General features: G+C 38.9%; 1 long non-coding RNA gene across 1 annotated transcript; it reads right to left on the bottom strand.

The window, feature by feature from the left end:
• Positions 1-9,483: 9,483 nt before the first annotated feature.
• LOC141913146 (uncharacterized) lies at positions 9,484-9,881 on the bottom strand. The gene is made up of 2 exons (XR_012620230.1): positions 9,814-9,881; positions 9,484-9,736 (listed from the first exon to the last, which is right to left on the bottom strand). It is a non-coding gene; the product is annotated as an uncharacterized LOC141913146 (long non-coding RNA).
• Between the last annotated feature and the right edge of the window lie 3,159 nt (positions 9,882-13,040).

The raw sequence follows: 13,040 nt of genomic DNA, 5'->3' as shown, positions 1-13,040 counted from the left end.
CAAATCGGTAATTAGTTCGTCCACTACGGCCGTTCGAAGACTCTGGCCAGCGAGTATTATGTTAGTTCACGTTTTCCACGCTATCTTTATACATAGGGGCAGACCTAGACGGTCGAGATTGAATTGATCGCGGTATTTTTACTGTGGAGCGGGCTCAATTCAATCGCTAATTCTTTATTTACAGTGAACTATTCCCTCAATTGATAAAGACTTTAAAGCCACGACGATTTTAAATGTACTAATTTTGATATTGGGTAAAAAGACAATAATTCATGATATTTCAATATGTCCTCAGGGACGCAGTCACTCCAGTTGACTTCGCAGACACGCGTTCCGACGACACAGTGAGGGCCCGGACCTGACTCGACCAGTTAGTTACAACGGCTTTCTCCCACTGCCACAGGCTGGGCTCTTGTGTAAAACGAGAATCTGTTAATCCAGTGTGACTGAAAACTGCTGAAAACTTTTGCTTAAGCCTTTGCTTTACTATGTCAGAGTAATTGTACTGTTTTTCTTCCCTTGCACCCCATCCTCCCTCAACCTCACCCAACCTCATCACCCCATTGTCCCCAACCTTTCATCCCATCCTCCTTCAACCTCTCATCCCATCCTCCCTCAACCTCTCAGTCAGTCTCCCTGTTAATGTGATTTAAATTTTAGTATTTCAGGTTTTCCTTTGTCGGGCTGTGGTGTAAACTTCATCACGAATACTGGACGTGGTGGACTTCAACTGAAATTTATCACTTCTCTTCAGTCAACTTATTCCCGACTACTAGTGAACTAACCAGACTATATGTGAAATAACTGGACTATTAGTGAACTAACTGGATACTAGTGAACTAACCAGACTATATGTGAACTAACTGGACTATTTAGTCAACTAACCAGACTATAAGTGGATTGATACTCAAAAAAAACAGTCAGTGGTGGACTCAAGGAGGTGTGGAACTCTGTATGTCGATTTGTGGAACTCGGTGGACTACCATTACTGCTAGATAAGGGCTAGTGAATGTGTGAGTAGAATTTCTTATAAGTTTCCAAAACAATTATGAGAAAGCAATTTATCTGTAAACACTGTTTACACTGCATTTCATAATAATTGTCAATGTGGTTATTTGTAGCAGCCTGTAATTGTGTTGCAGGAATTATAATTCAGGGTTTTAGTAAGAGCATCAATTTCTACCTTAAAAATCAATTGAATATTTGACATCATTAAAAAAATTTCGTTTCCCAGGCAAATATCATCAAAATTTGTGACGAAATTTAGGGGGTCAAAACACAAAATCCTGAATATCTCATTTCAGGTGCCTCGGATCCAAAATCTAACCTCATATTTGTAATCAGCACCCCAAAAAACATGTCTGCACAAAATTTCATTAAAATTGGGCCAAAAAAAAATTTTGACTTTGTACCCCATTTTTGGGGTGCATATTTTGGCCATTAAAACCCTTATTTGCCCATGAAGATGAATTCCGATTCAAAATCTGATTGCGGATCCGGAATCTACACCTCAGAATACATATTCCTATCAAATTTCGAAGGAATCAGAGAAAAAAAAATTTTCGCCGAAAAAAAACTCCTGGACTAACACCTTAGATTTTTGCCATTTTTGGCCAAAAAATCGAATCTCTTCGATTTGCTTAAAATTTTAGTCCTTTATATTTTTAGGGGTGCTGATTCCAAATTTGAAATCAGATTTCGAATATCTCAAAAAATCTGGGGTCCAAGGCCTTTTGAAAATTTAGGGGGTCCCCCCAAAAATTCGAATTTCACATTTTCTGGGCCTCGGATCCGAAAAATTCGTTCAGATTTGTGATCAGCACCCCAGAATACATGTTTTACCGGAATTTCATCAAAATCTGAGACAAAAAATATTTGACCCCGACACACATTTTGGGGAGTAGCCTACCTTAGATTGCCATTTCTATGATACACCAGTAACTAGACTTTACTCTAACTCTGTATAACTGATTGGTGGCCTCAAATCTATTTAGTTTCATTTATATCTTTTAGGATGTTTGTCATCATTAGGATGGAATTATTGACGTTTTTGAGTTTGATGATCAGGATCAGATGAACTAGATGAATATGTGTGGGCAGTGTTAGAACTCACCGGGAGGATAAACAAACAAACGAACAAATATTGGGAGAACTTGACTTCAAATTTACTCTTCTTTAATAGTTTCCGAGCATTATTTCTGGTTACAGTGTTAGTGGTAGTTGAATGCACTATTTTAGAGAATAAAATTTAATTTGCTTGAAATTCTTCCTTTGGCATGTGAGCCTAGCGCTTTACCGGATGCTAATACATTCCGCAGACAAAAGAGTTCTATCACAAACGGTTTGAAATTCGTTTTAGAAAGATGATCCCCTTCTAAAAACCTTAAACGATAGTCGAATTATTCATATACAATGGAATCGTATTAGATAATCAACGAAATTCGGCTAAGAAAAATATCTGTATTGCTCGCATGCCACAGTAAGATAGCGAGGCTGAGTTAGATACTTACCGTACAGTGCTGCCCCTATGAATAACGATAGCGGAATTTCTGTGAACTAAAATAGTAGCGCAAATTTACCGCCGGAATTTAAATGTCCTTATTACGTACAATACAGACCAGTGTGTCGTCTAATTCTGATTAAATATGATACTATGAATGCGTTCTAAATTTTGTATGATATTTCCTTATTTTTAGGTAACATATTTAATTTTTTTAGCTAAAATTTACTTACTTATCAATTAATATAGTATTTGTATACAAAATAAATTATTCATTTTCATTTTTTAATGATAATTTATCATCAGAATTGACAAAATGTCCATATTTTTTCTTCGATTATAGTCTATTTGCGCGCAAATAAACAGGGAACTTACAAACACCTGTCGCTCTCTCCCAGACCATACTAGAAATACCCCGATTCAAATTAACTCTTTTAAGGCTTATTCTTTTATAGAAAAATTGTTTGGTTCGAACGTTTCAGAGCAGTTTTCAGAGTTTGAGAAATTTCCTCGGAATCCGGCCCGCAAATCGGTAATTAGTTCGTCCACTACGGCCGTTCGAAGACTCTGGCCAGCGAGTATTATGTTAGTTCACGTTTTCCACGCTGTCTTTATACATAGGGGCAGCACTAGACGGTCGAGATTGAATTGATCGCGGTATTTTTACTGTGGAGCGGGCTCAATTCAATCGCTAATTCTTTATTTACAGTGAACTATTCCCTCAATTGATAAAGACTTTAAAGCCACGACGATTTTAAATGTACGAATTTTGATATTGGGTAAAAAGACAATAATTCATGATATTTCAATATGTCCTCAGGGACGCAGTCACTCCAGTTGACTTCGCAGACACGCGTTCCGACGACACAGTGAGGGCCCGGACCTGACTCGACCAGTTAGTTACAACGGCTTTCTCCCACTGCCACAGGCTGGGCTCTTGTGTAAAACGAGAATCTGTTAATCCAGTGTGACTGAAAACTGCTGAAAACTTTTGCTTAAGCCTTTGCTTTACTATGTCAGAGTAATTGTACTGTTTTTCTTCCCTTGCACCCCATCCTCCCTCAACCTCACCCAACCTCATCACCCCATTGTCCCCAACCTTTCATCCCATCCTCCTTCAACCTCTCATCCCATCCTCCCTCAACCTCTCAGTCAGTCTCCCTGTTAATGTGATTTAAATTTTAGTATTTCAGGTTTTCCTTTGTCGGGCTGTGGTGTAAACTTCATCACGAATACTGGACGTGGTGGACTTCAACTGAAATTTATCACTTCTCTTCAGTCAACTTATTCCCGACTACTAGTGAACTAACCAGACTATATGTGAAATAACTGGACTATTAGTGAACTAACTGGATACTAGTGAACTAACCAGACTATATGTGAACTAACTGGACTATTTAGTCAACTAACCAGACTATAAGTGGATTGATACTCAAAAAAAACAGTCAGTGGTGGACTCAAGGAGGTGTGGAACTCTGTATGTCGATTTGTGGAACTCGGTGGACTACCATTACTGCTAGATAAGGGCTAGTGAATGTGTGAGTAGAATTTCTTATAAGTTTCCAAAACAATTATGAGAAAGCAATTTATCTGTAAACACTGTTTACACTGCATTTCATAATAATTGTCAATGTGGTTATTTGTAGCAGCCTGTAATTGTGTTGCAGGAATTATAATTCAGGGTTTTAGTAAGAGCATCAATTTCTACCTTAAAAATCAATTGAATATTTGACATCATTAAAAAAATTTCGTTTCCCAGGCAAATATCATCAAAATTTGTGACGAAATTTAGGGGGTCAAAACACAAAATCCTGAATATCTCATTTCAGGTGCCTCGGATCCAAAATCTAACCTCATATTTGTAATCAGCACCCCAAAAAACATGTCTGCACAAAATTTCATTAAAATTGGGCCAAAAAAAATTTTGACTTTGTACCCCATTTTTGGGGTGCATATTTTGGCCATTAAAACCCTTATTTGCCCATGAAGATGAATTCCGATTCAAAATCTGATTGCGGATCCGGAATCTACACCTCAGAATACATATTCCTATCAAATTTCGAAGGAATCAGAGAAAAAAAAATTTTCGCCGAAAAAAAACTCCTGGACTAACACCTTAGATTTTTGCCATTTTTGGCCAAAAAATCGAATCTCTTCGATTTGCTTAAAATTTTAGTCCTTTATATTTTTAGGGGTGCTGATTCCAAATTTGAAATCAGATTTCGAATATCTCAAAAAATCTGGGGTCCAAGGCCTTTTGAAAATTTAGGGGGTCCCCCCAAAAATTCGAATTTCACATTTTCTGGGCCTCGGATCCGAAAAATTCGTTCAGATTTGTGATCAGCACCCCAGAATACATGTCTTACCGGAATTTCATCAAAATCTGAGACAAAAAATATTTGACCCCGACACACATTTTGGGGAGTAGCCTACCTTAGATTGCCATTTCTATGATACACCAGTAACTAGACTTTACTCTAACTCTGTATAACTGATTGGTGGCCTCAAATCTATTTAGTTTCATTTATATCTTTTAGGATGTTTGTCATCATTAGGATGGAATTATTGACGTTTTTGAGTTTGATGATCAGGATCAGATGAACTAGATAAATATGTGTGGGCAGTGTTAGAACTCACCGGGAGGATAAACAAACAAACGAACAAATATTGGGAGAACTTGACTTCAAATTTACTCTTAAGCTTTATTCTTTAATAGTTTCAGAGCATTATTTCTGGTTACAGTGTTACTGGTAGTTGAATGCACTATGTTAGAGAATAAAATTTAATTTGCTTGAAATTCTTCCTATGGCATGTGAGCCTACCGCTTTACCGGATGCTAATACATTCCGCAGACAATAGAATTCTATCGAAAATGGTTTGAAATTCGTTTTAAAAAGATGATCCCCTTCAAATAACCTTAAACGATAGTAGAATTATTCATATACAATGGAATCGTATTAGATAATCAACGAAATTCGGCTAAGAAAAATATGTGTATTACTCGCATGCCACAGTAAGATAGCGAGGCTGAGTTAGATATTTATCGTACAGTGCTGCCCCTATGAATAACGATAGCGGAATTTCTGTGAACTAAAATAGTAGCGCATATTTACCGCCGGGATTAAATGTTCTTATTACGTACAATACCGACCAATGTGTCGTCTAATTCTGATTGAATATGACACTATGAATACGTTCTGAATTTTGTATGATATTTCCTTATTTTTTAGGTAACATATTTAATTCTTTTTAGCTAAAATTTACTTACTTATCAATTAACATAGTGTTTATATACAGAATAAGTTATTCATTTTCATTTTTGAATGATGATTTATCATTAGAATTGACAAAATGTCCATATTTTTTCTTCGATTATAGTCTATTTTCACGCAAATAAACAGAAAACATACAAACACCTGTCGCTCTCTCCCAGACCATACTAGAAATACCCCGATTCAAATTAACTCTTTTAAGGCTCATCCTTTTATAGAAAAATTGTTTGGTTCGAACGTTCTTAGCAGTTTTCAGAGTTTGAGAATTTTCTTCGGAATCCGGCCCGCAAATCGGTAATTAGTTCGTCCGCTCCTGCCGTTCGAAGACTCTGGTAAGCGAGTATTATGTTAGTTCACGGTTTCCACGCTATCGTTATACATAGGGGCAGCACTAGACGGTCGAGATTGAATGGATCGCGCTATTTTTACTGTGGAGCGGGCTCAATTCAATCGCTAATTCTTTATTTACAGTGAACTATTTCCTCAATTGATAAAGACTTTAAAGCCACGATGATTTTAAATGTACGAATTTTGATATTGGTAAAAAAGATAAAAATTCATACATGATATTTCATTTTCAGTCCTCAGGTACACACACAGTTTAGGGGGACCTCACTCCAGTGACTTCGCAGACACGTCTTCAAGTTCACGACACTCGACAGTCAGTGAGGCCGGGACCTACGTCAAATTTTGTCTTAATCAGTCAGTCGTTGTTACTACGGGTTCCGGGTTGTTTAGGGAACTAGAACTTTAGACTAACAGGGACCTCACTCGGTGTCAAAAACCACTTTCTAGCCTACACGGCCGCACTACCCTAGCCGCTTGCATTGCACATGGTGCAGGTGATAGTTTCACAAATCTTGATGAACTGTTCTTCAACTTCCTCCAGCATCACATCTTGTTCAGCAAGTTAACACCAGCTGACTAGACCAGTTAGTTACAACATTGTCTCCCACTGCCACAGGCTGGGCTCTTGTGTAAAACGAGAATCTATTAATCCAGTGTGACTGAAAACTGCTGAAAACTTTTGCTTAAGCCTTTACTATGTCAGAGTAATTGTGCTGTTTTGTTTCACTTTTCACCCATCCTCCCTCAACCTCTCACCCCATCCTGCCTCAACCTCACCCCAACCTCTCACTTCATCCTCCCCCAACCTCTCACCCCATCCTCCCTCAACCTCTCACCCCATCTTCCCCCAACCTCTCACCCCATCCTCCCCCAACCTCTCACCCCATCCTCCCTCAACCTCTCACCCCATCCTCCCCCACCTCTCAGTCAGTCTCCCTGTTAATGTGATTTAAATTTTAATATTTCAGGTTTTCCTCTGTCGGGCTGTGGTGTAAACTTCATCATGAATACTGGACGTGGTGGACTTCAACTGAAATTTATCACAGTTTTACTTCTTCAGTCAACTTCTTCTGGACTACTAGTGAACTAACTGGACTACTAGTGAACTAACCGGACTATATGTGAACTAACTGGACTATTTAGTCAACTAACCGGACTATAAGTGGATTGATACGCATAAAAAAACAGTCAGTGGTGGACTCCAGAAGGTGTGGAACTCTGTATGTGGATTTGTGGAACTCGGTGGACTACCATTACTGCTAGACAAGGGCTAGTGAGTGTGTGAGTAGAATTTTTTATAAGTTTCCAAAAAAATTATGTGAAAGCAGTTTATCTGTAAACACTCTTTACTGCATTTCATAAGAATTGTCAATGTGGTTATTCAAAGCAGCCTGTAATTGTGTTGCAGGAATTATAATCCAGGGTTTTAGTAAGAGCATCAATTTCTACCTTAAAAATTAATTGAATATTTGACATCATTGAATAAAAATCATTTTTGGAATCAATTTCACGGACGAATTTCATCAAAATTTGTGACGAAATGAAGGGGGCCGAAACATGAAATCCTGAATATCTCATTTTAGGAGCTTCGGATCCAAAATCTAACCCCATATTTGTAATCAGCACCCCAAAAAACATGTCTGCACAAAATTTCATTAAAATTGAGCCAAAATAAAATTTTGACTTTACACCCCATTTTTGGGGTGCATATTTTAGCCATTAAAACCCTTATTTGCCCATGAAGATGAATTCCGATTCAAAATCTGATTGCGGATCCGGAATCTACACTTCAGAATACATATTCCTACCAAATTTCGAAGGAATCAGAGAAAAAAATTTTCGCCAAAAAATCGAATCTCTTCGATTTGCTTAAAATTTTAGTCCTCTATATTTTTAGGGGTGCTGATTCCAAATCTGAAATCAGATTTCGAATATCTCAAAAACTCTGGGGTCCAAGGCCTTTTGAAAATTTAGGGGGTCCCCCCAAAAATTCGAATTTCTCATTTTCTGGGCCTCGAATCCGACAAATTCTTTCAGATTTGTGATCAGCACCCAAGAATACATGTCTATACTGAATTTTATCAAAATCTGAGACAAAAAATATTTGATGTCTGACACTCATTTCTCTGATACACCGGTAACTAGACTCTTACACTGTGTATAGGCCTAACTGATTGGTTGCCTCAAATCTATTAAGTTTCGTTTATATCTTTTAGGATGTTTGTCATCATTAGGATGGAATTATTGACTTATTGTGTTTGATGATCATGACTACATCAGATGAACTGGATAAATATGTGTTGGCAGCTTTAGAACTCACCGGGAGGAACAAACGAACAAATATTGGGAGAACTTGACTTCAGTTATAGTGAACTTTATGTCCACGAGGACTAACTATGTGATGACTTTGCTGCTGATGGGATAAATATCTGTTTGAACTAAAAACTGTAAAACTAAAACTACTGACGGCATCTAGAATCTGCCGGATAGAAAACAACGAGGAACATAGAAGTTCAGGTGATATGCAATCCCCTCTCTGTCTCTCTCTTTCTATCATCTCTCATCTCTCACTCTCTCATTCTCATCTCATACTCATCTCTCATACTCATCTCTCATCTCTCATCTCACTCTTTCATCCTCATCTCATACTCATCTCTCATACTCATCTCTCATCTCACTCTTTCATCCTCATCTCTCATACTCATCTCTCATTCTCATAGTCTCATTCTCATATCACTCATCTCATACTCATCTCTCATTCTGTCTCATCTCACTCTCTCATCTCTCTTCTGGTCTCATTCCACCATCTACCGGGTTGTGATAGGAACTAGTTCCTGTCTCGCCCGGTAGATGGCATTATTTTTTTGATAAAATTTGCTTAAGCAATGGATAAATATGAGTTCCCCTGCAGGCTGCCCTGTACGTCCCTATAGCGTAGTGGGTAGGGTGCTGGACTGCTAGACCAGTGGTTGGTGGTTCAAATCCCATAATAATATTTTATTGGTTGTTGATTAAATAAAATGTTGAATTTTGATTTTGTTCGTTTCAATAAAATGTTGAATTTTACTTTTGCAAACAAGCTGTAACAAATTCCTACTTTGAATTTGGAATAAATCCTTTGATTTGTACTTTGCGTTTGTCCTTTCCTTTTTGACTTTGTCCTTTCCTTGAACGTGAGAAGTAAGAGAGTCCTTTCCGGGGCAAGTGGAAGTCGTGAGAGGGGAGAGTCCTTTCCGGGGCAAAGTGCCAGAGACAAAGAGATTTTATTAAAGAGAGCATTTTATATATGGACGTTTATTTATTTACGTTACTTTTTATAACATGCGGCAAAACGAAATAATGACGAGTAGAGTCTGCGTCTCGAGGTTTGGAGATGGTTCTGAAGTCGGAGTAGAGTCTGCGTCTCGAGGTTTGAAGATGGTTCTGTAGTCGGAGTAGAGTCTGCGTCTCGAGTTTTGAGGATGGTACTGTAGTCGGAGTCTGCGTCTCGAGGTTTGAAGATGGTACTGTAGTCGGGAGTAGGGTCTGCGTCTCGAGGTTTGAAGATGGTTCTGTAGTCGGGGTAGAGTCTGCGTCTCGAGGTTTGAAGATGTTGCCGTCACTCAAATATTGCCAGCTGAAAAACAAATCGGATAATCGTCAAGCTAATGAAGATGCAAAATGTACGGATGGGTGTAATATAATATAATTTACCTTATCTTAATGTAAAGATACCGAAACAGCAAAATGTGAGTTGATGCGGTTCCCAATGTAGCAGCAGCGCAGCAGCAGCAGCAGCAGCAGCAGCAGCAGCAGCAGCAGCAGCAGCAGCAGCAGCAGCAGCAGCAGCAGCAGCAGCAGCAGCAGCAGCAGTAGTTCAGGACGTTGCGACAAACGAATTGTGTGTACATGTAGTTGTCAGTAGTAGCGAACTGGTTTCGGTTTAACCCTAAAAAGACACAATATTCATAATGTATGAATGTGCGCGAAATAGAACATCGGAAATCAGCGACAACAGCAACTCGTCTTCATCAGCAAATTAGCCGTCATCTGTTTGTAGTTGAAATCCGACATCAACAGCAGCAGCAACACCAGTAACAGCAGCAGGAGTATCGGGATCTCCTCCGCTATCATCAGCACCACAAATTCCTTCACGTTCCAGTCTCTCCTAACATCATCAGCCGCTTATTAGTAGGTTGTTCGCTTGAAGCCACACTTTCTTAACGCCTTGTTGCAGAGCTCTTATGGGTTGACCTTCATCACTGGACATCAGTTCTCGGACTGGCATCGGGCGGCTCGAACCGCGCTTCTAATACCTACGTCAACCAATCAGCGACGGTGCATCATCGATGCGACCGGAATGGATCAATCAGAAGGCTCGATCGCGCATTCCTGTGACAGACCCGAGTCCGTGACGCTAATCCGCAAGAACCATTCAATTCGTGCCAAACATTTTCAATGGGGCCTACAGGTCATCGAGTTTAATTCGACTATTCATAGAGACACATATTTTTAAAGATAGAAATATCGAATGCTACGATTTTAGCCTAAAATTATATGCTGAAATTTTATCTAAACTATCCAACAAACTTAAGTGTAGATTTCCCTTCTATTTACGTCTGGTTTTGAACTATAATACCGGCTCAATTTTACTATTTTCGAGTTTTGCTTTAGGATATTGAAGCTGCCTTAAGGGTTTGTGCAGTGACGCGGTACTATTGTGTAGTGGAGCGTATGGCAGGTCTCCAGAGAGTGATTCTCTATTGGATAGAGTCGTTTTCAATCCGAATTTATACACAAGTTCACCAGACATCGCCGCGTACACATCTTCTTTAACTGAAATCTGGTGACGTTAAAGAATTATCAAAGTTTTATCATCAGTTGAGAAAGAACTGTGATTGATCACCGCGCGCTGCTTGCACCGAATAGTCGCTTGGATTTCTTCATTTCGAGGAATTAAATAAATATAAAAGTTTCCCAAACCCTCACCACTCAACTTAAAATAACAAACTAATATTGTAAAAAAGTCGAAGCCCCTGGTGGAATTACTCCGCTGCCGGGACCGGTATTGTGGGATAAATAAATAATTCAGCCAGAAACGACTGAATTAAACATAATTTACCCCACACCAGTTATTTTGTAGGACTCACGCATTAGCAACCTCATTCCAGGGAGGACAGTGCTGCGCGTAGCCACCGTCCGCTTACCGGAGCTCATTGCCACATCCTGACCCGCCTCCTCCGAGACTCGAACCTGGGCCACAGCGGTGACACGCAAGTCGCCTACCGACTACGCCATCCGGTCCGCCCGATTGTGACTGGAAAACATTCGAACATATTCCACGGCCATTCACATTCGGACGCCACAATGGTCAACGCCGTGACGATGTCGACTCTGACTGAAATCGTCCGTTTCTGACCAAATTTGAATTTCGCAGCTACGGTACCACTGGGGTACACATCACTAGATTTCTAGGAATTCATACAATGCTTTCTTTGAAAAAAAAAACATCATACTCATTTATTCAACTTTTTAGACGCTTAAAATCTAGACGATAAATATAATTCAAATGTAATTTAAACACCAACACGAAATCCGGATTTCCCTACGCCCCACGCTCGGGACGGAGGAGCGCCAGCAGCGACTGACTATACAAAACAGAAAGTTATCTCTGACCAAACGATATAAGGCTGGTGGTCCTATCATTCACGATGATTTTGGCTACGACAGTTTACCACCTGTACAAAACATTTCCTGAGTTTCCTGAGTTTGATTTAGATGTAGACAGTCTACCAACTGTCGATACAAACACTGATTATGACGCCCACGGATCCAATATCGATGTAGACTGCCTACCAGATTTCGATACGCGGCCTAACTCTACCCGTGACGTCACTATGTTGATACGGAGGAGGTATCTTTCTCCGAGGAAGAACAGACTGAAGAAACTTTAAATATCGAGGAGGAATTGTTACAGAATTTACCACCAGTTTTCGTGATTATAAAATTGAATATGATTAACAAGCACTTTTAAACAGAGCATTAAAGCTATTCTCTTTTATTATAAATGATCGTATTTTGTTGGAATGTACAGTTTTCAGATAAGAACGTTTTGATTTTCAATAATCGTGGATCAAGTTCAATCTGAATCATTGATTGTAAGATACAATAATTTTCGCTAACTTCCAAATAATGATAAACAACCCGTATTTGAGTAATATCGACATTTACAGGAACCGTTAAAGCTGAGACAAAGAGCAATCCGGGATACAACAATTTTATGCAACGAACAGTAAAATCAATCAGACACTTATGACTAATTAGGTTCTTGGTGAAAATATCTGCTGGATCCATGGTCATTAACACTTGCTGCATATACTAATTTCTAATTTTTTGTATTGGTTCGATACCTGGGTTTTAATGGCTATTTAAAAACACGTTAGCACTCAATGCACGTTAGTGTATAGCTTATGATTGAATCTCAATATTTCACCCTTGAGCAAACGGTCTACCAACCTTACTCCCAAAAAAATCAATTACATTTATAGTAAATGAATAATCAATTATCTTTCAATATCACTATAATCAAATTTGATATTTTGGAAACTTAAGAAATTATACTCACACATTCACTAGCCGCTGTCTAATATTAATCTTATCTAATCTAATATTAGCAGTAATGGTAGTCCACAGAGTTCCACAAATCCACATAAGAGTTCCACACCTCCTGGAGTCCACCACTGACTGTTTTTTATGAGTATCAATCCACTTATAGTCCGGTTAGTTGACTAAATAGTCCAGTTAGTTCACATATAGTCTGGTTAGTTCACTAGTAGTCCAGAAGAAGTTGACGGAAGAAGTAAAACTGTGATGAATTTCAGTTGAAGTCCACTATGTCCAGTATTCGTGATGAAGTTTACGCATCATCAAACACCTCAATG

This window comes from Tubulanus polymorphus, chromosome 11 (genome assembly GCF_964204645.1).
Source record: "Tubulanus polymorphus chromosome 11, tnTubPoly1.2, whole genome shotgun sequence".
Classification (NCBI taxonomy): domain Eukaryota; kingdom Metazoa; phylum Nemertea; class Palaeonemertea; order Tubulaniformes; family Tubulanidae; genus Tubulanus; species Tubulanus polymorphus.
This window is presented reverse-complemented; position numbering and strand designations above follow the sequence as displayed.